The sequence below is a fragment of the Pan paniscus genome, chromosome 23 (genome assembly GCF_029289425.2).
Source record: "Pan paniscus chromosome 23, NHGRI_mPanPan1-v2.0_pri, whole genome shotgun sequence".
Classification (NCBI taxonomy): Eukaryota; Metazoa; Chordata; class Mammalia; order Primates; family Hominidae; genus Pan; species Pan paniscus.
In genome coordinates, this window is record NC_085927.1 from 56,435,065 (window position 1) to 56,459,580 (window position 24,516).

Here is a 24,516-nt window from a genome sequence, read left to right on the forward strand (position 1 = left end):
TCACTTGAACCTGGGAGGCGGAGGTTGCAGCCAGCTGAGATTGCACCACTGCACTCCAGCCTGGGTGACAGAGCGAGACTCTGTCTCAAAGAAGAAAAAAAATCACTACTTAAAAAAAGAATTAGTGAAGAGGGGTGCCGACATTTTGTAGCTCTCCTCGGGGTGTGATTTGTCAGGAGACAGCTTGTCTTCTGTGACCCGTCGGCCGCCGGATCACACCTTGCAGCTGCCAGGGGGCAAGTGTGGGAAAGGCGAGCAGCATTTTAGGATTATCACTGGAATAGTTTCGACCTTGTGGGTCCTCAGAAAGGAATCCCCAGGGTCCCTGGGCCACACTTTGAGAACCTCTGGTTTAGGTCTTAGGCAAGATTCTCTGCCATGTGAATTAGGGTGTTTTGGGTTTTTTGTTTTTATTTTAATTTTTATTTTATTAAAATTTTTAATTTAATTTAAAAATTAGATCAGGTGCAGTGGCTCACGCCTGTAATCTCAGCACTTTGGGAGGCTAAGGCGGGGGGATTACCTGAGGTCAGGAGTTCGAGACCAGTCTGGCAACACGGTGAAACCCCATCTCTACTAAAAATAAAAAAATTAGCCAGACATGTTGGCATGTGCCTGTGATCCCAGCCACTCGGGAGGCTGAGGAGGGAGGATTTCTTAAGCCCAGGAGTTTAAGGTTGCTGTGAGCTGTGATTATGCCACTGCACTCCAGCCTGGGTGACAGAGCAAGACCTTGTCTCTAAAAAACATTTTTTTTAAGTTAAAAAATTTAGTTTACTGTGGAATAGTTGATGCTTTCAGGATTCCGAACTCACCATGGATCAAGGCTCCTGATGGCTTCAGCCCCCAGTTCATATCTCCAGAGGCCTCCATTGGTCCTGCTTCCATGCCAGCCCTTCTTGGGCAGCTCTTGGGCATGCTTCTGTCTTTGTCTTTTTTCTCCTCTCCTCCTCCTCGTTTCCATAGACACATGGCCAGGCACATGCTGGCAAGTGACCACGTCAGCGGTGGGCTCTCCATGGTGGTGCACGGGGGTCCTCGCTCCTTGCGAGGCTGTGGGGCTGCACTGTGGACTGTCCCACATGGGTGGGTCCAGCCTTTTTGCTGTCATGAAAACGATGCTGCCGGGAGACGGCCTTGCCCCACCGCCATCGTGCGTGTGAGAGACTAGGAGAGCTTCCTGGAAGTGAAATCACCATTTTGTTGGATATTGCAAAATTTCCCTCCACGCCACTCTCGACGTGGGACAGAGCCTGTGTCCCCTGACCCCACACCCACATGCTGTGCCTCTTTGCCAGTCTTTTGGGGAAGTGGTTTCTCAAGGCAATTTAGTTTGTATTTATCGGCTGGGCACGGTGACTGATACCTGTAGCCCCAACGCTTTGGGAGACCATGTTGTCCAGGAGTTCGGGACCAGCTTGGGTAACATGGCAAAACCCTGTCTTTACAAAAAGTACAAAAATTAGCTGGGCATGGTGGCGTGCACCTCTAGTCTCAGCAACTTGGGAGGCTGAGGCAGGAGGATCACTGAACCTGGGAGGTCGAGACTGCGGTGAGCTGTGATCGTACCACTGCACTCCAGCCTGGGCGACAGAGTGAGACTCTGTCTCAAAAAAAAATTGTATTTCTCTCATTATAAGTGAAGGTTAATCATCTTTACATTTGTTTAAGGGCTGTTTGTTTTTCCTTTATCTTTTGTCCATTTTTCTCTTTTTTTTTTTTTTTTTGAGGCAGAGTCTCTGTCTCCCAGGCTGGAGTGCGGCTCAGTGCAACCTCCGCCTCTTGGGTTCAAGCAATTCTCCTGCCTCAGCCTCCTGAGTAGCTGGGCCTACAGGCACGTGCCACCACGCCTGGCTACTTTTTGTATTTTTAGTAGAGATGGGGTTTCACCATGTTGGCCAGGCTGGTCTCGAACTCCTGACCTCGCTATCTGACTGCCTTGGCCTCCCAAAATGCTGGGATTACAGGTGTGAGCCACCACACCTGACCTCTTGTCCATTTTTCTATTGAAACGTTTGGCCATGGCAGGCAAATGAATCCTTTGTGATGTGTGTTGAAATTTTTTTTCCCGGGTTATCATTTATCTCTGACTGCTTACGGAGGTTTTTGCCTTGCAAAAATTTGTTTTTAACGTAACGTATCTTCTCTGTTTTTTTTTTTTTTTTTTGAGACGGAGTCTCACTGTGTTGCCCAGGCTGGATTGCAGTGGCATGACCTCGGCTCACTGCAAGCTCCGCCTCCTGGGTTTACACCATTCTCCTGCCTCAGCCTCCCGAGTAGCTGGGACCACAGGCGCCCGCCACCGCGCCCGGCTAATTTTTTGGTATTTTTAGTAGAGACGGGGTTTCACCGTGTTAACCAGGATGGTCTCGATCTCCTGACCTCGTGATCCGCCCGCCTCGGCCTCCCAAAGTGCTGGGATTACAGGCATGAGCCACCGCGCCCGGCCTCTTCTCTCTCTTTTTTTTTTTTTTGAGATGGAGTCTCGCTCTGTCACCCAGGCTGGAGTGCAGTGGCGTGATCCTGGCTCACTGCAAGCTCCGCCTTCCGGGTTCACGCCATTCTCCTGCCTCAGCCTCTCGAGTAGCTGGGATTACAGGCGCCCACCACCACGCCCGGCTAATTTTTTGTATTTTTAGTAGAGACGGGGTTTCAATGTGTTAGCCAGGATGGTCTCGATCTCCTGACCTCGTGATCCGCCCGCCTCAGCCTCCCGAAGTGCTGGGATTACAGGCGTGAGCCACCGCGCCCAGCCTCGGCCTCTTCTCTTTTATTGTGTTCCTCGTCTCGCTGGGACGGACCTCGTCCAGTCCCAGGGTTATGGGTGCCCCCCAGGGCCACCTTTGCTACATGAATGCTTTCCTTGTTCTGCATTCAAGCCTGTGGTCTAATCTGAATTTATTTTGGGAAGGTGTGAGGTGCAGAGCCAGCCTTATCTTTTTCTAGGTAGCTTCCTAGATGTCCCAACGTGATTGGTGGAGTGAGTTATCTCACACCCTCCTATTAAAATGCCTCTCATCACAATTGGGTCCGAGTCTGTTTTTGTACGTTCTCGTGGCTCTGTTGTCTGTTCATGCGCCATTAACATGCTCTGAACTCCGCTGCTGCCCCATTGCGTTTGCGTGGCAGGGCTGGCCTCCCCCCGTCAGTCTGGCTTTTCAGAATTTTCCTGGCTATTTGGCTTGTTTATTTTTCCCTATAAACCTTAGATCCAGATTGTCTTGGTTCTTCTAAAATCTGTTGTTTTTCTTTTAAGGGAAATTACATTCAATTTGTAGATTTTCAAAGAGAGGATCGCTTTTCTCTCTCTCTCTGTCTGCATACATTGTGGTAAAATAGACATAACACAATGTACCGTCTTAACCATTTCAGAGTGTGTCATTTACTGGCGTTAAGCACATTCACACTGTTCTGCAACCGTCACTACCATTCATCCCCAGAACATCTGATCTTCCCCAACCGAGACTCCGCACCCACAAAGCACTGACTCTCCAGAGCCTCTCCCCACCCCCGACACCCCCCAATCCACTTCCTGTCTCTGTGCATTTGACTCCTCTGGGGACTGCAGATAAGTGGAATCTCACAGTGTCTATCTATGACTTCCTCCTTTCACAAAGCAGAATGTCCTCTGGGCTCACCCAGGTTCTGGAGCCATAACGTCCTCTGGGTTCACCCAGGTTCTGGTGCCATAATGTTCTGTGGGTTCACCCAGGTCTTGGTGCCATAATGTTCTCCGGGTTCACCCACGTTCTGGTGCCATAATGTTCTCCGGGTTCACCCAGGTTTTGGTGCCATAATGTTGTCTGGGTTCACCCAGGTTTTGGTGCCATAATGTTCTCCGGGTTCACCCAGGTTTTGGTGCCATAATGTCCTCTGGGTTCACCCAGGTTTTGGTGCCATAATGTTCTCCGGGTTCACCCAGGTTCTGGCAAATGTCAGAATTTCCTTCCTTTTCAGGGCTGAGTAATATTCCATGGTGTGGATGGACCACATGTTGCTTATTCGTTCATCCGTTCATGAACACTTGGGTTGCTTCACCCTTTTGGCTCTTACGAAAAATGCTGCAGTGAACATGGGTATGCAAATATCTCTTCAAGACCTTGCTTTTAGTTCTTTTGAGTATCCCCAGAAGTGGGATTGTTGGATCATATGGTAGTTCTATTTTTCGTATTTTGCGGAACCTCCATACTGTGATTCACAGCAGCTGTACCATTTTACACCCCACAAACAGTGCACAAGGGTTCCAGTTTCTCTCCATTCTCGCCAACACTTGTTGTTTTCTGAGTTTTTGATCATGGCCGTCCTAATGGGTGTGAAGGGGTCTCCCCTTGTGGTTTGGTTTGCATTTCCCCCAGTGACGACTGGTGCTGAGCATCTCTGCATGGGCCTATGGCCGGTGCTGAGCATCTCTGCATGGGCCTATGGCCGGTGCTGAGCATCTCTGCATGGGCTTATGGCCGGTGCTGAGCATCTCTGCATGGGTTTATGGCCGGTGCTGAGCATCTCTGCATGGGCTTATGGCCGGTACTGAGCATCTCTGCATTGGTTTATTCCTGGTGCTGAGCATGTCTGCATGGGCTTATGGCTGGTGCTGAGCATCTCTGCATGGGTTTATTGACCCGTGCTGAGCATGTCTGCATGGGCTTATGGCCGGTACTGAGCATCTCTGCATGGGTTTATTGACCGGTGCTGAACATCTCTGCATGGGCTTATGGCTGTTGCTGAGCATGTCTGCATGGGCTTATGGCCGGTGCTGAGCATCTCTGCATGGGCTTATGGCCGGTGCTGAGCATCTCTGCATGGGTTTATTGACCGGTGCTGAGCATGTCTGCATGGGTTTACTGACCGGTGCTGAGCATGTCTGCATGGGTTTATGGCTGGTGCTGAGCATCTCTTCGTGGGCTCATGCCCGGTGCTGAGCATCTCTGCGTGGACTTATTGGCCGATTGGACGGGCACTCGGGTTATTTCCACCTGTTGGCTTGGGTGAATGGTGCTGCTGTGGACATGGGTGTGCCAGTATCTCTTTGTGTCCCTGCTTTCAGCTCTTTGGATTATACCCAGAAATGGGATTGCTGGGTCATATGGTAGTTCTGTTTTGAGTTTTTTGAGGAGCTGTCGCACTGTTTTCCCTGGCCCCCTGTATGGCTATGGCTTACCCTCCCCAGCTGTGGGCACTGGAACCAGGCCAGAGCGTTTGCCTGAGAATCCAGTGAGTCCAGAGCTCTGCTGCCGACCCCACCTCACTCTGACAGCCCAGTGCCCCGGTCCCCCAGCCGGGCCCATGGGCGTGCAGGAGCAGCGAAGCCTGGGGTCCCATCCCCCACCCTGTGATGGTTGTGATGTCCTTTCCTGAGCCACAGTTCCCTCGTGTCTTTAAAAAGGGGGGGGTCATATAGCATTAGGAGAAATACCTAATGTAAATGACGAGTTGATGGGTGCAGCAAACCAACATGGCACGTGCATACCTATGTAACAAACCTGCATGTTGTGCACATGTACCCTAGAACTCAAAGTGTAATAAAAAAAGGAGGGGTCATAATAATAGTCGCCAATAGTTATGTGTACTTAGTACCTGCCAGGCTGGGTGACAGGTGTAGGGGAGCCAGGAACCAGCCCTCCACAGGCTGGTGTGTAGGGATTGAGTCAGGTGCGGCCAGGAGGCACCGGGCAGGTTACTGTCCCTTACGAAGTGTGGCTATGGCCACCATTAACGTGGGGGTGCCAGGGGATTCGCCCGATGCTACCTGCCTTCGCTCCTCCCTGGATGCATCCTGACATGCCCACTTGGCTCCATCTCCGCTGCCCGCACCAGTCCCAGCCACCGCCCTCTCTCCTCTGCCTGGCCACAGTTTCCTAACTGGTATTTCCACTTCAGGCCTCTTCCAACCATTGGCCAGGGTGCTCCACGCTGTGCTCGGAATGGGACCGAGTGCCCTACCACAGCCTCTCTGCTCCCACCAGCTCCTTTCTGGTTTGTTTTGGCAAAAGTGCCCTGCATGTGCTGCGCCCTCATCCCGGAGTGCCCTTCCTCTGCAGCCTGCGACCTGTCCTTCATGCCCTCAGCCTGCGGTGCCGCGACTGCTCCTCTGAGCACCTTCCTGGGCTGGTGCCGGCTGCCCCCCGAGGGGCCGTGGGGTGTCTTCTCCACAGTTAGGGCAGCACTTCCAGCTCCATGGGTTTGTTGGCCTTGCCTCCTCTGTATCCTTGCGCTGAGGGTCCTGTCGGGCACGTAGTAGGTGCTCATTAAACACTTAGTGCGTGGCTCGGTCATTGTGGTTTGTGGACATGCAGTATTCCAGCTCTAAGATGCACTGCCTGCTGCTTGTTCTTGTTCCCTAGTCCCTAGTAGATGGCGAGCTGCCCCTTAGCAAGCCCGTCCAGCCTGCAGCCTGCAGCCGAAACATGTGCTTCTCTGATCTTCCATCAGGGCCGCCCGTGCTCTCAGGCCTGTCAGGAGACTCTTCTGTGAGACTGGACTATCAGAGCATCCCAGCTGGCAGGTGATTACCTGGGCAACAGGTGTGAAGTGGACCTTGCGGGTTTTTGATCTTGCTTCTAAAATATTATTTTGGGCTGGGCATGGTGGCTCACACCTGTAATTCCAGCACTTTGGGAGGCCGAGTCAGGTGGATCACCCGAGGTCGGGAGTTGGAGACCAGCCTGGGCAACATGGCGAAACCCCATCTCTACTAAAAATACAAAAATTATGTGTGTGTGGTGGCGGGTGCCTGCAGTCACAGCTACTTGGGAGGCAGAGGCAGAAGAATTGCTTGAACCCGGGAGGCAGAGGTTGCAGTGAGCCAAGATTGCATTACTGTACTACAGCCTGGGCGACAAGAGCGAAATTCCGTATCAAAATGTGTGTGTGCATAGCTGGCCAATATATATATATATATTTTTGGCCAGCTGCGGTGGTTCATGCCTGTAATCCCAGCACTTTGGGAGGCTGAGATGGAAGGATGGCTTGAAATCAGGAGTTTGAGACCAGCCTGAGCAACATTTTGAAACCCCATCTCTACTAAATATTTTTAAAAAATTAGCTGGGCAGTGGCACGTGCCTGTAGTACCAGCTACCCCAGAGGCTGAGTTGGGAGGATCACTGGGCAGTGGCACGTGCCTGTAGTACCACCTACCCCAGAGGCTGAATTGGGAGGCCACAGTGACCTATGATTGTGCCATTGCACTCCATCCTGGGTGAAAGAGTAAGACCTTGTCTCTAAAACAACAACAACAACAACCCAAAAAGCCCAAAACATTTTTTTGTTGTTGTTTCTTGGCCCTTGGGTTTTGCCCCAGAGGCATACATTGCAGACCGCTGAGTGGCGCTGGTTGCTGTCTGGGCCGGCTTGGCCTCAGGCGATCCTGTTGCCCTCCGCGCAGGAGCCTGGGTCCACCTTCTCCTGGCTGCGTGCTTCCTTAAACACAGAAGGTGTTCCGCAGCCTGCTGTGAGGGGTAGCCCTGTGTTGGGCTTGTATGTATCCCAGGGCTTGGTCCATGTGGGAGAGTCTTGGTAGGCCTGGCGGAGCCCTTTGACCTCAGCTGGGCCACATTTAAACAAAAGAAGTTGACAAAAGGGAAGGTAGTGGTTTGGAGGTACACAAAGGCTCTTTTCACTGGAGGAGCTATTTGAGGCCACGTGGGTTTACTTCCGTACTAGATTTGCCCAGGGACCCAGGAACTTCTTTAAAATCCACCTGACTCACCCATTCATTTGCTGCCAGTTCTTTGGTGCCAGGCCGTGTGCTGGGCCCCAGGGACACGGCACGCTGATGGTCAGAGAGGCCCACGCACACACTGGATCCCGCATTGTGGAGTGGGAGTGCTTTGGGGATGTGGAACAGCAGAGCAGGGTCTGCAGAGCACCCCGCCGGGGAGGGCCGTGGGGCCCCAGGCAGGAGGCGGTGCTTAGGGCTGGCTCCTGGCTTCACCAGTCTTCTTCACCGTGTTGTTGTTTGTCACTGGGCAGTAAGAGGCGCCTCTCTGAAACCTGAGGGGCGGCCCGGCTGCTGTTAGGTGTGGACGGGGGCCTACACTGGTGGCTGTTCTGAGTCGGTTCGCCTTCCAGCACCCCTGAGTGTGGCGCCCTCCTTGCTGGCTCCTCTGCCTTGGGTGGGACCTGGGATGGTGGGGAGAAGCCCCCGGGCTACGGCCCAGGTTGGATAAGAGGGTGGATGGTGGCACGTGGGATCCTTCACCAAGCTTCTTCTGCCCCCAAGAACTTGGAGACTGTCCAGGCTGCCCCAGCCTGGCCAGGGACCACGCCTTGTTCCTCACCCTTCCCTTAAGAGGACTGGATGGTGGCAAGGCCCACACATGAATCTGTGATGCGCGGGCCACTTAAAGGAGCACGTGCGTGCCTGGTGAGGGCTGCGGTTCCCTCTGGCCTGCCCTGTCCCTGGCGTGGGTTAGTGGGGACATGGGCTTCTGTGAGCGTTCTTATTCTGCTAGGCATCTGTGGACCCCGGACAGGGACGGTCAGTGACAGCCCACGGACCACACACCACCCACTGCCACCTGTTTCTGTGTTTTGTAAATGATGTCTGATTTGTACACAGCCGTGCCCATTTGCACTGCAGCGGAGCTGGGAAGTTGTAGAGGCCGTGTGGCCTGCTGGGCTGAAGGTGTTCACCGCCCGGCCTCTCATAGACTGGGCTTGCTGAACCCCACCTAGGAGCCACTCCCCGTGCCTTCGCGATATTGCAGTCTGTGATGCAGAAACACGTCTGGGGAACAGCCTGCTTTCAGACAGCTTTCAGCTTGTGGGAAATTGGGCAAGGGCAGTGGCAGGAAGACATGGCGAATCTGGGGAATCCAGAAGGGGCTTCCTTTCGGCCATCTCATTGGCTGGTTATTCTCAAGCCCTGGTTGCTAGGAGTGATGGAGAGAGTTGGAAAAAGAATGTTTCCACTAGAAACGCATCCCTCCGTGTGTTTCCTGTGGCTTAGTTTATTTGCTTCTACAACACAGTAGTTTTTGCTTGCCTACCTGTGCCTAAACTTAGGTTTTCTTGCCAGCTTTGTTTTCTTTAAATAAACATCTGTGCAGGCCAGGAGTGGTGGCTCATGCCTGTAATCCCAGCACTTTGGGTGGCAGAGGCTGGGGGATCAAGTGAGGTCAGGAGTTCGAGACCAGCCTGGCCAACATGGTGAAACCCCATCTCTACTAAAAATACAAGGAATTAGCCGGGCATGGTGGCAGGTGCCTGTAATCCCAGCTACTCGGAAGGCTGAGGCAGGGGAATCATTTGAACCCGGGAGGCAGAGGTTGCAGTGAGCCAGGATCACGCCATTGCACTCCAGCCTGGGTAACAAGAGCGAAACTCCATCTCAAAAAAAAAAAAATTAAATAAAAAATAAACATCTATGCGGTCACTCTGCCAGGGTCCCCATTCAGGCTTCCAGGCAAAGGGGCCTATGAGCTGTCATATGGTGTGATGGATGGATTAATAGAGGCATATGCTGGGGAGGGTAGGGTGACTGGTGCTAAGCTGCTTCTGGGGCTGTCGTGGGGTTCAAGCAAGCTCAGGCCATGGAGTCCAGTGGAGTCAGTTCGTGTTCCTGTTGTGCCACTTCTTTCTCACCCTGCCTTCCCGAACCTCAGTTTACCCATTTGTCAGTTGGTTTAGCAGATGCTTCTTCCTTTCAACATTGTGATTGGGGTGGGGGAGATGAACACTGGTGGGAGCTTGTCACTCTCGTCCTTTCATCCTGCTTTGTACCCTCCGAGAAAGGCTTATTGGGCAGAGGCTGCCCTGAGGTGTGGATGGATCTGTTGGTGACGTTATTTTTATTAATTTATTTTTAGAGACAGGGTCTCGGCTGGGTGTGGTGGCTCATGCCTGTAATCCTAGCAGTTTGGGAGGCCGAGGTGGGTGGATCACGAGGTCAGGAGATCGAGACCATCCTGGCTAACATGGTGAAACTCCATCTTTACTAAAAATACAAAAAAAAAAAAAATTAGCCGGGCGTGGTGGGGGGGGCGCCTATAGTCCCAGCTACTCGGGAGGCTGAGGCAGGAGAATGGCGTGAACCCGGGAGGCGGAGCTTGCAGTGAGCCGAGATTACACCACTGCATTCCAGCCTGGGAGACACAGCGAGACTCCATCTCAAAAAAAAAAAAAAAAAAAAGAGACAGGGCCTTGATCTGTTGCCCAGGCTGGAGTCGATCATAGCTCACTGCAGCCTTGAACTCCTGGTCTCAAGCGACTCTCCTGCCTCAGCCTTCTGAGAAGCTGGGACTACAGGTGCATACCATCCCGCCTGGCTAACTTATCTTTTATTTTTCGTAGAGGCGGGGTCTTGCTGTGTTGTCTGGGCTGGTCTTGAACTCCTGGGCTCAAGTGATTCTCCTGCATTGGACTCCCAGAGTACTGGGATTTCAGGTGTGAGCCACTGAGGCTGGCCGATGGTACTGTTGTTATTGTTACTGTTACTGCGGTTTCCTGACCATGGATGCTGTGCTGTGGACCTAGATTTGGATGATGTCCTTGGCCTGTTGGAGGAAGGCCCTCTCTCCTTGGTGTCAGGAGTTGGTGGTGTTGAGCAGGCTCAGGTGCGCGGGAGGCCTGGGGGAAGTGAGGGCACAGTGCTTGGTCCTGAGAATAGCCTGTAGCAGGCGCTGCCAGCCCTCATTCATCTGGGGCTTCCTCTCAAGGCCCAAGCTGGTGTAAGCCTGGACTGTGGCCCAGGTTCCCTGGGGATGGGCTCCTGAGCTCACACGCGTGCTCAGGTGCCCCTGCTACCTCTACCTAAAGACCTGGAAACCGAGGGTTAGGACTGGCTTGACCTGGGCAGCCTGGCGCAAGGAACCTTACTCTCAACCCTTTAGGGCTGGTTCAGGGATGGGAGCAGAGGGTGTGGGCCTGGTTTGTCTACAGCTGGGGCAAGGACAAGCCGTGGTGGCCAGTGGGCGGCCGAAGGCTGCTGTGCCTTCCCTGACACGGTCTCCTGCTTCCCGGGGCCCCCAGGCTGAAGCGCTGTTTGTGTTCTGGGTGCCATGGTTCTCTCCTGTGGCTGCCCACAGCCCCTGCTCACCCACAGGCCCTTTCTGCCCCGCCTGTGGACTTTGGGCTTGGGTCCCTGCTCGGGAGCTCGTAGTGACTAGCAGCGTCTTGGGATGGTCTCAGAACTTTTTACCCTGGCTCCCCACACCCACAAGACAGCGCTGCCTCCCCAGCGCCCGTGGTTACGCAGTGGTGATGTATGGGGCGTGAGAGCAGTGTTTGTGGAACACTTTTTTGGAGAGTAGGGCTGTGTTTTTGCTGTTGTTACCACTGCTGGCTGGGCAGGTTGCTGAGTCCTTCCAGCACTGTCTCATGTTGTCCTCTAACAGCCCTGAGCAGGGGCCACTGTCCGAGGTCACACAGCTGTGGCCAGCCTGGGCCTGGCTTCCGGCTGCCGCGACCCACTGCATGCCTGTGCTTGAGATGATCTGGTGGATAGTGGGATACATGTCCACTCCTCGAGGCTCTCCAGCCCCGGTGGTACTTAGGGCGACTGGAGCAGATGTGGGTCAGCCCCATTCGGTGCTGGAGGCACAGAGGGCCAGGATGCAACCCCTAGCCCCGCACAGGCGAGTGTTCCCTGTGTCCCCGAGCTGCTGTCGCTGTGGTATGTGGTGGTTTTGGGTCCTCCAGGCAGGGTGATGTGATTGAAGTAGAGAGTGACTTGGCCTGGGTGGCGGCTACCCGATGGCTGGGAAGGCCGTCTTGGACAGAGGGCATCGCTTGGGCAGCATCCTGGAGGCCAGGAAGGGGCCTCCATGGTGCAGAGGGCAGGGTGCCAGGATGGGGCTAGAGGTCAGGCTGCTGGCCCTGAGTTAGAGATGGGCCCACCCCACCCCGAGGCTTCAGTGCTGCCATACACGCCCCCTCCTGCCCTGGAGGCGGGCTGCCCGGCTTGCTGCTTCCTGCTTCCCAGGCTGTCTTTGACCCCTTGGGGCCTCTCAGGAACTCTCGTTTTGCATTTAGACCTCACCTTCTATTTCACGCATCTGTCTCAAGCCTGCTGGGAGGGAGGTGGGTGAGGGGAGGCTGCTGCTGTTCACGGAGCCCTGTGCCCTCATGGCCGTCATGGCCGCGGCTGCAGCAGTGTGAGAGGAGGGATCTGGAGGCAGCTCACGCCGGTTCCCAGGAGCTGATTGATGGGTTTTCAGGAATTCTGTGAGTTGGCCATTAATAAAAATGAAAATACATAAATTTGCAGTTAGATCAATTATGTTGAAAGCAAAGGCATTGAATACTCGAACCCCATCGTTTCTGAATCATTTGATTGCATTTTACTATTGTGTGTGCTGCCGAGGTTCCCTGGGCTTGCCGCGCGTGGCGGAAACGCTGTGCAATGATGGCCGCTGGCGTGGTGGGAGTGTGTGCACCAAGGGCGGGGCGCTGCTGCCACTCGGGGCCTCACTTCTCCTTGTGTTGGTTGTCTAGACTTACCAAACTGATGAGGAAAGTGTTAACGTGCAGATGAAGCTAAAAATTGTGTGATGTCTGTAGCCGTTCATTACGAATGGCGTAAAAGCCTTGTGAAAATATTCTGCCATTGGAAAGCAGCTACCTTATTCAGCAAGGACATTTCCCGTGTTGTAGACTCACAGGTGGCGTTCCCCTGCATGTCTCCCTTCCACCTTTGTTGTGGTTTGTAAACGGAAACAAAAACACCAGCCGGCATCCGTGTGGTGCTCATTGGTGGTGGCTGCCAGGGGCCAAACGTGGAGACAGGATTTGAGCACAAATTCATGAAAGCATTCTGTGAGAGTCAGTTGGCTGTCCAGAATTTACACTTTATGGGTAGTGCACATTTCATGATTATTTGCAGATACGTGCCGCAGGTAGTAAACATGGGACATGTGCCTGTGCGTGTAGGTTCCCCTGTGCATGTAGGTTCCCTCGTGTGAAGGTTCCCCCGTGTGTAGGTTCCCCTGTGCTTTATAGGTTCCCCTGTGCTTGTAGCTTCCCCCGTGCATGTAGGTTCCCCTGTGCATGTAAGTTCCACTGTCTGTGGGTTCCCCTGTGCGTGTAGGTTCCCCTGTGCATGTAGGTACCCCTGTGCGTCTGGTTTCCCCCGTGTGTAGGTTCCCCTGTGCGTGTAGGTTCCCCCGTGTGTAGGTTCCCCTGTGCATCTGGGTTCCCCCGTGTGTAGGTTCCCCTGTGCGTGTAGGTTCCCCCGTGTGTAGGTTCCCCTGTGCATGTAGGTTCCCCCGTGTGTAGGTTCCCCTGTGCGTGTAGGTTCCCCCGTGTGTAGGTTCCCCTGGTGTGCGGCTTCCCCTGTGCGTGCAGGTTCCCCTGTGTGTAGGTTCCCCTGTGTGTGTAGGTTCCCCTGTGCTTGTGGGTTCCCCCGTGCTTGTGGGTTCCCCCATATGTAGGTTCCGCTGTGCGTGTCGGTTTCCCCGTGTGTAGGTTCCCCCAAGCATGTAGGTTCCCCCTTGTGTAGGTTCCCCCGTGTGTGCGGGTTCCCCTGTGTGTGCAGGTTCCCCTGTGTGTGTAGGTTCCCCTGTGCGTGTAGGTTCCCCCGTGTGTAGGTTCCCCGTGCATGTAGGTTCCCCCGTGTGTAGGTTCCCCTGTGCGTGTAGGTTCCCCCGTGTGTAGGTTCCCCTGGTGTGCGGCTTCCCCTGTGCGTGCAGGTTCCCCTGTGTGTAGGTTCCCCTGTGTGTGTAGGTTCCCCTGTGCTTGTGGGTTCCCCCGTGCTTGTGGGTTCCCCCATATGTAGGTTCCGCTGTGCGTGTCGGTTTCCCCGTGTGTAGGTTCCCCCAAGCATGTAGGTTCCCCCTTGTGTAGGTTCCCCCGTGTGTGCGGGTTCCCCTGTGTGTGCAGGTTCCCCTGTGTGTGTAGGTTCCCCTGTGCGTGTAGGTTCCCCCGCGTGTAGGTTCCCCTGTGCGTGTAGGTTCCCCCGTGTGTAGGTTCCCCGTGCGTGTAGGTTCCCCCGTGTGTAGGTTCCCCTGTGCGTGTAGGTTCCCCCGTGTGTAGGTTCCCCTGTGCATGTAGGTTCCCCCGTGTGTAGGTTCCCCTGTGCGTGTAGGTTCCCCCGTGTGTAGGTTCCCCTGGTGTGCGGCTTCCCCTGTGCGTGCAGGTTCCCCTGTGTGTAGGTTCCCCTGTGTGTGTAGGTTCCCCTGTGCTTGTGGGTTCCCCCGTGCTTGTGGGTTCCCCCATATGTAGGTTCCGCTGTGCGTGTCGGTTTCCCCGTGTGTAGGTTCCCCCAAGCATGTAGGTTCCCCCTTGTGTAGGTTCCCCCGTGTGTGCGGGTTCCCCTGTGTGTGCAGGTTCCCCTGTGTGTGTAGGTTCCGCTGTGCGTGTAGGTTCCCCCGTGTGTAGGTTCCCCTGTGCGTGTAGGTTCCCCCGTGTGTAGGTTCCCCGTGCGTGTAGGTTCCCCCATGTGTAGGTTCCCCTGTGCGTGTAGGTTCCCCCGTGTGTAGGTTCCCCTGGTGTGCGGCTTCCCCTGTGCGTGCAGGTTCCCCTGTGTGTAGGTTCCCCTGTGTGTGTAGGTTCCCCTGTGCTTGTGGGTTCCCCCGTGCTTGTGGGTTCCCCCATATGTAGGTTCCGCTGTGCGTGTCGGTTTCCCCGTGTGTAGGTTCCCCCAAGCATGTAGGTTCCCCCTTGTGTAGGTTCCCCCGTGTGTGCGGGTTCCCCTGTGTGTGCAGGTTCCCCTGTGTGTGTAGGTTCCCCTGTGCGTGTAGGTTCCCCCGTGTGTAGGTTCCCCTGTGCGTGTGGGTTCCCCCATGTGTAAGTTCCCCCGTGTGTAGGTTCCCCTGTGCTTGTGGGTTCCCCCGTGTGTAGGTTCTGCTGTGCATGTTGGTTGCCCCGTGTGTAGGTTCCCCCAAGCGTGTAGGTTCCCCCAAGCGTGTAGGTTCCCCCTTGTGTAGGTTCCCCCGTGTGTGTGGGTTCCCCTGTGTGTGCGGCTTCCCCTGTGTCTATGTTCCCCTGTGTGTAGGTTCCCCTGTGCGTGTAGGTTCCCCCGTGTGTAGGTTCCCCTGTGTGTGTGGGACCCCCCATGTGTAAGTTCCCCCGTGTGTAGGTTCCCCTGTGCTTGTGGGTTCCCCCATGTGTAGGTTCCGCTGTGCGTGTCGGTTTCCCCGTGTGTAGGTTCCCCCAACCGTGTAGGTTCCCCCAAGCATGTAGGTTCCCCCTTGTGTAGGTTCCCCCGTGTGTGCGGGTTCCCCTGTGTGTGCAGGTTCCCCTGTGCGTGTAGGTTCCCCTGTGCGTGTAGGTTCCCCCGTGTGTAGGTTCCCGTGTGCGTGTAGGTTCCCCCGTGTGTAGGTTCCCCTGTGCGTGTAGGTTCCCCCGTGTGTGTAGGTTCCCCCGTGTGTGCAGCTTCCCCTGTGTGTGCAGGTTCCCCTGTCTGTAGGTTCCCCTGTGTGTGTAGGTTCCCCTGTGCTTGTGGATTCCCCCATGTGTAGGTTCCGCTGTGCGTGTCGGTTTCCCCATGTGTAGGTTCCCCCAAGCGTGTAGGTTCCCCCTTGTGTAGGTTCCCCCGTGTGTGCGGGTTCCCCTGTGTGTGCAGGTTCCCCTGTGTGTGTAGGTTCCCCTGTGTGTAGGTTCCCCTGTGCGTGTAGGTTCCCCCATGCGTGTAGGTTCCCCCGTGTGTAGGTTCCCCTGTGCGTGTAGGTTCCCCCGTGTGTAGGTTCCCCTGTGCGTGTAGGTTCCCCCGTGTGTAGGTTCCCCTGTGCGTGTGGGTTCCCCCGTGTGTAAGTTCCCCCGTGTGTAGGTTCTCCTGTGCTTGTGGGTTCCCCCGTGTGTAGGTTCTGCTGTTCGTGTTGGTTCCCCGTGTGTAGGTTCCCCCAAGCGTGTAGGTTCCCCCGTGTGTAGGTTCCCCCGTGCATGTAGGTTCCCCCGTGTGTAGGTTCCCCTGTGCGTGTAGGTTCTCCCGTGTGTAGGTTCCCCTGGTGTGCGGCTTCCCCTGTGCGTGCAGGTTCCCCTGTGTGTAGGTTCCCCTGTGTGTGTAGGTTCCCCTGTGCTTGTGGGTTCCCCCGTGCTTGTGGGTTCCCCCATATGTAGGTTCCGCTGTGCGTGTCGGTTTCCCCGTGTGTAGGTTCCCCCAAGCATGTAGGTTCCCCCTTGTGTAGGTTCCCCCGTGTGTGCGGGTTCCCCTGTGTGTGCAGGTTCCCCTGTGTGTGTAGGTTCCCCTGTGCGTGTAGGTTCCCCTGTGCGTGTAGGTTCCCCCGTGTGTAGGTTCCCCGTGCATGTAGGTTCCCCCGTGTGTAGGTTCCCCTGTGCGTGTAGGTTCCCCCGTGTGTAGGTTCCCCTGGTGTGCGGCTTCCCCTGTGCGTGCAGGTTCCCCTGTGTGTAGGTTCCCCTGTGTGTGTAGGTTCCCCTGTGCTTGTGGGTTCCCCCGTGCTTGTGGGTTCCCCCATATGTAGGTTCCGCTGTGCGTGTCGGTTTCCCCGTGTGTAGGTTCCCCCAAGCATGTAGGTTCCCCCTTGTGTAGGTTCCCCCGTGTGTGCGGGTTCCCCTGTGTGTGCAGGTTCCCCTGTGTGTGTAGGTTCCCCTGTGCGTGTAGGTTCCCCCGTGTGTAGGTTCCCCTGTGCGTGTAGGTTCCCCCGTGTGTAGGTTCCCCGTGCGTGTAGGTTCCCCCGTGTGTAGGTTCCCCTGTGCGTGTAGGTTCCCCCGTGTGTAGGTTCCCCTGTGCATGTAGGTTCCCCCGTGTGTAGGTTCCCCTGTGCGTGTAGGTTCCCCCGTGTGTAGGTTCCCCTGGTGTGCGGCTTCCCCTGTGCGTGCAGGTTCCCCTGTGTGTAGGTTCCCCTGTGTGTGTAGGTTCCCCTGTGCTTGTGGGTTCCCCCGTGCTTGTGGGTTCCCCCATATGTAGGTTCCGCTGTGCGTGTCGGTTTCCCCGTGTGTAGGTTCCCCCAAGCATGTAGGTTCCCCCTTGTGTAGGTTCCCCCGTGTGTGCGGGTTCCCCTGTGTGTGCAGGTTCCCCTGTGTGTGTAGGTTCCCCTGTGCGTGTAGGTTCCCCTGTGCGTGTAGGTTCCCCCGTGTGTAGGTTCCCCGTGCATGTAGGTTCCCCCGTGTGTAGGTTCCCCTGTGCGTGTAGGTTCCCCCGTGTGTAGGTTCCCCTGTGCGTGTAGGTTCCCCCGTGTGTAGGTTCCCCGTGCGTGTAGGTTCCCCCATGTGTAGGTTCCCCTGTGCGTGTAGGTTCCCCCGTGTGTAGGTTCCCCTGGTGTGCGGCTTCCCCTGTGCGTGCAGGTTCCCCTGTGTGTAGGTTCCCCTGTGTGTGTAGGTTCCCCTGTGCTTGTGGGTTCCCCCGTGCTTGTGGGTTCCCCCATATGTAGGTTCCGCTGTGCGTGTCGGTTTCCCCGTGTGTAGGTTCCCCCAAGCATGTAGGTTCCCCCTTGTGTAGGTTCCCCCGTGTGTGCGGGTTCCCCTGTGTGTGCAGGTTCCCCTGTGTGTGTAGGTTCCCCTGTGCGTGTAGGTTCCCCCGTGTGTAGGTTCCCCTGTGCGTGTAGGTTCCCCCGTGTGTAGGTTCCCCGTGCGTGTAGGTTCCCCCGTGTGTAGGTTCCCCTGTGCGTGTAGGTTCCCCCGTGTGTAGGTTCCCCTGTGCGTGTGGGTTCCCCCATGTGTAAGTTCCCCCGTGTGTAGGTTCCCCTGTGCTTGTGGGTTCCCCCGTGTGTAGGTTCTGCTGTGCATGTTGGTTGCCCCGTGTGTAGGTTCCCCCAAGCGTGTAGGTTCCCCCAAGCGTGTAGGTTCCCCCTTGTGTAGGTTCCCCCGTGTGTGTGGGTTCCCCTGTGTGTGCGGCTTCCCCTGTGTCTATGTTCCCCTGTGTGTAGGTTCCCCCGTGTGTAGGTTCCCCTGTGTGTGTGGGACCCCCCATGTGTAAGTTCCCCCGTGTGTAGGTTCCCCTGTGCTTGTGGGTTCCCCCATGTGTAGGTTCCGCTGTGCGTGTCGGTTTCCCCGTGTGTAGGTTCCCCCAACCGTGTAGGTTCCCCCAAGCATGTAGGTTCCCCCTTGTGTAGGTTCCCCCGTGTGTGCGGGTTCCCCTGTGTGTGCAGGTTCCCCTGTGCGTGTAGGTTCCCCTGTGCGTGTAGGTTCCCCCGTGTGTAGGTTCCCGTGTGCGTGTAGGTTCCCCCGTGTGTAGGTTCCCCTGTGCGTGTAGGTTCCCCCGTGTGTGTAGGTTCCCCCGTGTGTGCAGCTTCCCCTGTGTGTGCAGGTTCCCCTGTCTGTAGGTTCCCCTGTGTGTGTAGGTTCCCCTGTGCTTGTGGATTCCCCCATGTGTAGGTTCCGCTGTGCGTGTCGGTTTCCCCGTGTGTAGGTTCCCCCAAGCGTGTAGGTTCCCCCTTGTGTAGGTTCCCCCGTGTGTGCGGGTTCCCCTGTGTGTGCAGGTTCCCCTGTGTGTGTAGCTTCCCCTGTGTGTAGGTTCCCCTGTGCGTGTAGGTTCCCCCATGCGTGTAGGTTCCCCCGTGTGTAGGTTCCCCTGTGCGTGTAGGTTCCCCCGTGTGTAGGTTCCCCTGTGCGTGTAGGTTCCCCCGTGTGTAGGTTCCCCTGTGCGTGTGGGTTCCCCCGTGTGTAAGTTCCCCCGTGTGTAGGTTCTCCTGTGCTTGTGGGTTCCCCCGTGTGTAGGTTCTGCTGTTCGTGTTGGTTCCCCGTGTGTAGGTTCCCCCAAGCGTGTAGGTTCCCCCTTGTGTAGGTTCCCCCGTGTGTGCGGGTTCCCCTGTGTGTGCAGCTTCCCCTGTGTGTACGTTCCCCTGTGTGTAGGTTCCCCTGTGCGTGTAGGTTCCCCCGTGTGTAGGTTCCCCTGTGCGTGTGGGTTCCCCCATGTGTAAGTTCCCCCGTGTGTAGGTTCTCCTGTGCTTGTGGGTTCCCCCGTGTATAGGTTCTGCTGTGCGTGTTGTTTCCCCCGTGTGTAGGTTCCCCCAAGCGTGTAGGTTCCCCCTTGTGTAGGTTCCCCCGTGTGTGCGGGTTCCCCTGTGTGTGCGGCTTCCCCTGTGTGTACGTTCCCCTGTGTGTAGGTTCCCCTGTGCGTGTAGGTTCCCCCGTGTGTAGGTTCCCCTGTGCGTGTAGGTTCCCCCGTGTGTAGGTTCCCCTGTGCGTGTAGGTTCCCCCGTGTGTAGGTTCCCCTGTGCGTGTAGGTTCCCCCGTGTGTAGGTTCCCCTGTGTGTGTGGGTTCCCCCGTGTGTAGGTTCCCCTGTGTGTGTGGGTTCCCCCGTGTGTAGGTTCCCCTGTGCGTGTGGGTTCCCCCGTGTGTAGGTTCCGCTGTGCGTGTCGGTTCCTCCGTGTGTAGGTTCCCCCAAGCGTGTAGGTTCCCCCTTGTGTAGGTTCCCCCGTGTGTGCAGGTTCCCCTGCGTGTACGGCTTCCCCTGTGCGTGCAGGTTACCCTGTGTGTAGGTTCCCATGTGTGTGTAGGTTCCCCTGTGTGTACATTCCCCTGTGTGTAGGTTCCCCTGTGCGTGTAGGTTCCCCTGCGCGTGTAGGTTCCCCCGTGTGTAGGTTCCCCTGTGCGTGTAGGTTCCCCCGTGTGTAGGTTCCCCTGTGCGTGTAGGTTCCCCCGTGTGTAGGTTCCCCCACGTGTAGGTTCCCCCGTGTGTAGGTTCCCCTGTGCGTGTGGGTTCCCCCATGTGTAAGTTCCCCCGTGTGTAGGTTCCCCTGTGTTTGTGGGTTCCCCCATGTGTAGGTTCTGCTGTGCATGTAGGTTCCCCTGTGTGTACGTTCCCCTAAGCGTGTAGGTTCCCCCGTGTGTAGGTTCTCCCATGTGTGCGGGTTCCCCTGTGTGTGCAGCTTCCCCTGTGCGTGCAGGTTCCCCTGTGTGTGTAGGTTCCCCTGTGTGTAGGTTTCCCTGGGTGTAGGTTCCCCCTATACGTGTAGGTTCCCCTGTGTGTAGGTTCCCCTGTGCGTGTAGGTTTCCCCGTGTGTAGGTTCCCTTGTGCGTGTAGGTTCCCCTGTGTTGGGTCCTTAAACATTAACCAGCTCCTTCCTCCCCAGGCCTGGGCAGGATCCCAGCGCACAGAGGAAGAAGCAGAGACTCACGTAGGCCTCTCCTGGCCCTCCCAGTCTTCCTGACTGTCTCTCCTGGGCCACGCTGGCAAGTGGCCCCAGAGCGGGCCATACACCGTGCTGGCATTAGCACCCCAGGGTGTGCATAGCCCTGGGCTCGTTCCCTGGCCCCCCTGGGTGGCTTCCCTGTCACAGTGCAGAAGGCTCAGCTCCCCCCATGGGGTTCCAGCCTGACCCTCGTATGACTCAAGCCTGAAGATACTTTGCCAAGGGAAGGAATTCAGGTTTCTTCCTAGAGAAACATCCCAGATCACTGAAGGCTTGTAGTTAAAGTTTTTGTGTATTCAGGGACGCTGTGCTTTGGCAGGGCCCAAGGCAGAGTCCATGGGTGTCCCTAGTCCATGGGTGTTCCTTTCTCTTGAGGCCTCTGGCAGAGGAAAGAAAGCTCAGCTGGTGGCTGGGGGCTCAGGCTGGCAGGGACCCCCCAGCCGTGGCATCTGGGCTGCCTTCGTGCGTCGCTCCCTCACTCTCTGAACAAGTGTTTGTCACTGCCCACCACATGCCAAGCTCTGCAGAGGGAGACTCGGGCGCCTGCAGCTCGAGTCCACCTGAGCATCACTGGCAGAGCCGAGCCCCTGGAGACTTAGCCAGACACAGCCCCTGCCCCGGGGGAGCACCAGGCAGGTTCTAACCAAGCAGGGCTGGAGGCACAAGCGCTAAACAAGGAAGCCATCAGGGCAATCCAAGGACCCCACGTCAAACCAAACAGGATGATGGAATGACAGCGGGCGGTGCCTAGGGAATGGGGCAAATGAGCGACGTCCCGGAGTCAAACGTGTCGGGCCCTGCAGTGGGGACAGAGGCGGTGGTCGGAGGGTTCCAAAGGGGGTCGGCAGAGCTGCAGCCAAGCCTAGATGAGCCAGAGCTGATGAGGGTGTCGGGGAGCAGCCGTGTTGACCCAGGTGCGTGGAAGCCCCTGGAGAACTTCGGCAGGGGCGCTGCAGAGGCTGATTTTGCCTTTGAAGGCCTCACCATGCTTGCCGTGTGGAGAAGGCTTCGGGAGGCATGCGGCTACCTGGACCAGGCTGGGGAGGTGGGGAGAGGGGAGGTACGTGGCTGCCTGGACCAGGCTGGGGTCGTGGGGAGAGGTGGACAGATGCGCAGCCCCGTCTGGAGGCGGGCGGCCGGCACGCGCTGCAGGTTGGCAGTGGAGTGAGGAACGGGGCTATCAAGGGCTCTTGAGGGTTTCACCCAGACAGCTGGTGGACACGGTGCCATCCAATCAGAGTGCCCCTTGAGACCCGAGTTTGTGCCAGGCGTGGCATAGTTGAGATACTGGTGAGCTGTCCGGCTTGGAGCCTGCAGGGAGGCCAGGTCGAGGGGCAGGGTTGAGAGCAGCCAAACACCCGGATACGGACATAGCATTTGAGGCCGCCTGACTGTGCCCAGCCGGCAGGACTGAGGCCTGAATCCAGGGAGGGGATGAAACTCCTGGACAAGCCTTGAGTTTGGGGCAGCACACATGTCATCAGTTGTGAGCCGACCTCTTGAGGCTGATGTTGGGACAACAGTGGCCAAGGTCGGGCACGGGCTGGAAGGGCAGGATCTGCAGTCTCAGGACCCCAGAGGGCCCAGGGAGCTGTGTGTGTGTTGGGTCCTTGGGCCTCTTTGCATCAGGAGTTAGGGAGGTGCAAGTATGTGGCTGTAAGCATGGGGACATTGAGGTGGATGTTTTTGTTTTGTTCTTAGAGACAAGGTCTGGCTCTCACCCAGGCTGGAGTGCAGTGGTACGATCGTGGTTCACCGCAGCCTCAAACTCCCAGGTTCCCAGGCGATCCTCCTGCCTCAACCTTCTGAGCAACTGGGACTGTAGGCACGTACCACCACGCTGGCTCATGTTCTTATTTCACTTTCTGTGTTACTGCATTGCCCCCCTCAGCCTCTCAAAGTGCTGGGATTACAGGCCTGAGCCCTGGTGTCTGGCTGGCGATGGGGTATTGGTAGAACCAGGCCTTCTTTGCTGGCCGCCCCCGGTCCTCCCGTTCACTCTGCAAAGCCCTGGAGTCTGCCAGCTGCCCCATCCTCACGTCCTCTTCAGCTGCCCAGGTTGGCTGTCCAGCTGCTGGTCTAACCTCCATCCCAGGCCTTTCTGACAGTGAGGTTTAGGGGCTACCTTCCCTAGAGGACTGAGACTTGGAGGAGGGCCAGGTGGGGGCTGGGGCCCACTGCAGTGGGGGTGGGGGAGGTGTGTCTGTGTTGCTCAACATCTGCAAGTCCCCCAGGGACATTGCTTAGGAGGGCTGGCGGCTGTGGGAAAGCGGATGCTGTTTATCCCAGGATCAGCAGGAGAGCTGCCAGATAATAAGGGGATGAAGGGCGTGCCAGCAGCCGGGCCCTGAGGTGGAGGTCAGCTGTGATCCAGGGACCCAGAACTCGGAGAGGAGCTTTAGCAGGGGAGATGGTGTGAAGGAGACATGGCTCAGGGCAAGCGCCAGAGACCAGGAACCACTTTTTTTTTTTAAATCTTGGGCTGGGGAAGGGGAAATAAAGTCCTTTGCGGTTTCTGAGTCCAGGGTTCCCTAGACACTGTTGCCTTTGTGTGTCCAGAAGCAATTCAGCGGTTTCCAGAGCAGCATGCTTTTGTGTTCCAGGGCTGGCTGGCCCAATTCCGTCCTGCTTGCAGAGAGGGCCTGGAGCCTGGCCGGGCGCTGCCCTGAGCCTGGGGGATCCTGGGAGAACCTGGACAGCTGTGGTGAGCCCTGCTGCCCTGCTCTGGTGCACAGGACTGGGACAGCCGTGGTGAGCCCTGCTGCCCTGCTCTGGTGCACAGGACTGGGGTCCTCCAGGCTCCAGGGCAGCAGACAGCACCCTCTCCGTGCCTGCTGGTGTTGGGCGGCTTGGAGGCTGTGGTTCCTGGGTCCTCGTAGCACATCCTGGTTCTGGGCCAGGACCTGGAGGAGCCACAGTGAAAGAGTGTTTCTGGATGTATCTGAGACAGACGGAGGTAGGGGGCAGGGGGCAGGGGGACATGGTAGGGCCCATCTGAGTGGAAGCCCCAGGCTTGGGAAAAGCTGCTACTCTCTGGGGCAGTGGTCCCGGCTACCACGTGCTCTTCCGGAGCCATCTTGATCTTGAAAGGCAGGCTCCCTCCCAAGGCCGGGTGCAGGCCAGACCCACTGGTAAAGCACCTGTGCAGCCCGGGGCCGGGGGTCGGTGAGGAAGGGTGGAGGCCTCCTGAGAACCTGGCCTCGTCAGGAGGGCCGGCAAGAGGAGGAGCCTCCCAGGAAGCCCCTCAGAACCTGACAGGACGAGAGGAAGGGAGGCCGATCCGAGAGGGAGGGAGGCCGATCTGAGAGGGAGGGAGGCCCATCTGAGAGGGATGGAGGCCGATCTGAGAGGGAGGGAGGCCGATCTGAGAGGGCCGCATGGCTCGGAGTCGCAGGGGCCCTGGGCTGCCAGGGGTGGGCCCGTAGGTGCAGGTGGAGGGGCTGGTCCTGGGGAGAGCGGCTGGGCTGCAGGCTGAGGAGCTGGGCTTCCTCCAGGGACCGTGGAGGGGGTGGGGATGGGCAGCTGGAAGTGGGGAGGGCAGGGGCCGTCTGGTTGGGGATGCGCGGCTGCAGCACGCAGGACGGAAGGTGCAGGTGAGACGCAGGTGGGCGGCGTCGGGAGACCCGGGTCTGGCCTGAGGTGCAGCCTGGAGCTATGCTCAGTGTGTAGATGGGCCTTGGTTCCTGCATCTGTAAGTTCGGCATGTGCTGGGTAGCAGCGTCCTCCCCCAAAATTCATGTCCACCTAGTACCTGTGGACCCGACCTTACTTGGAAATGGCTCTTTGCAGATGTCACTGAGATGAAGTCACCCTGGTGTAGAGTGGAGCACTCTTCAGTGCAGTGCGGGGGCTGCCCATGTGGCTGTGGAGGGCATCCCCAGCCTGGTGCAGGCGCAGGCTGGAGGCGTAGCCCGGGCCCATCCCTGGCGGTGTGTCGTGGAGGGCACCCCTACCCCGGTGCAGGCGCAGGCTGGAGGCGTAGCCCGGGCCCATCCCTGGCGGTGTGTCGTGGAGGGCACCCCTACCCCGGTGCAGGCTGGAGGTGTAGCCCGGGCCCATCCCTGGTGGTGTAGGCTGGAAGGTCCATCCCTGGTGGTGTAGGCTGGAAGGTCCATCCCTGGCAGTGTGTTGTGACATGTGTCGTGACATGTGTCGTGACATGGAGTTTGATTCTTAACTGACCGAAGCTTGAAAAGTCTGTCTTTTTGATGGACCCAGGGAGTTGGGTGAGGAGGGTGGTGGAGTCAGTGGGGCTGAGAGCAGGGTCGTCTAGGACCCTGATGTGTGGACGCCCTCCCCAAGGGCCGCTGTGAACCATCCAGCAGGAGGACCCTGGGTTTGGGGCTGAGCCGGTGGCTGGGAGAGCAGACTGAGGAGTAGCTGGACACTGGCGGGGCACGCATTGCATTCTGATGGTGACAGGCGGGACACTCAGGGCCTTTGTCCCCTCTCTCATTGCCTCATTTGCTTGCCTGAGGTGATTGGGAAGGCAGCCCTGGCCTCGGAATTACAGCCTCCCAGACAAGGGGGCTGTCCTCTGCCCAGAG

General features: G+C 57.1%; 1 protein-coding gene across 6 annotated transcripts in view; it reads left to right on the forward strand.

The window, feature by feature from the left end:
- Positions 1-24,516, forward strand: part of GRAMD4 (GRAM domain containing 4) — a 140,511-nt gene that overhangs the window by 24,045 nt on the left and 91,950 nt on the right. Inside the window, exon 1 of one of the 6 annotated variants that reach the window (XM_063603158.1) lies at positions 22,775-22,925. The exons of the other annotated variants lie outside the window; for them this stretch is intronic. The gene's annotated coding sequence lies outside the window, so the exon portion shown is untranslated. Of the gene's footprint in view, positions 1-22,774; positions 22,926-24,516 lie in introns of those variants that run through there. 6 annotated transcript variants of the gene reach the window in all.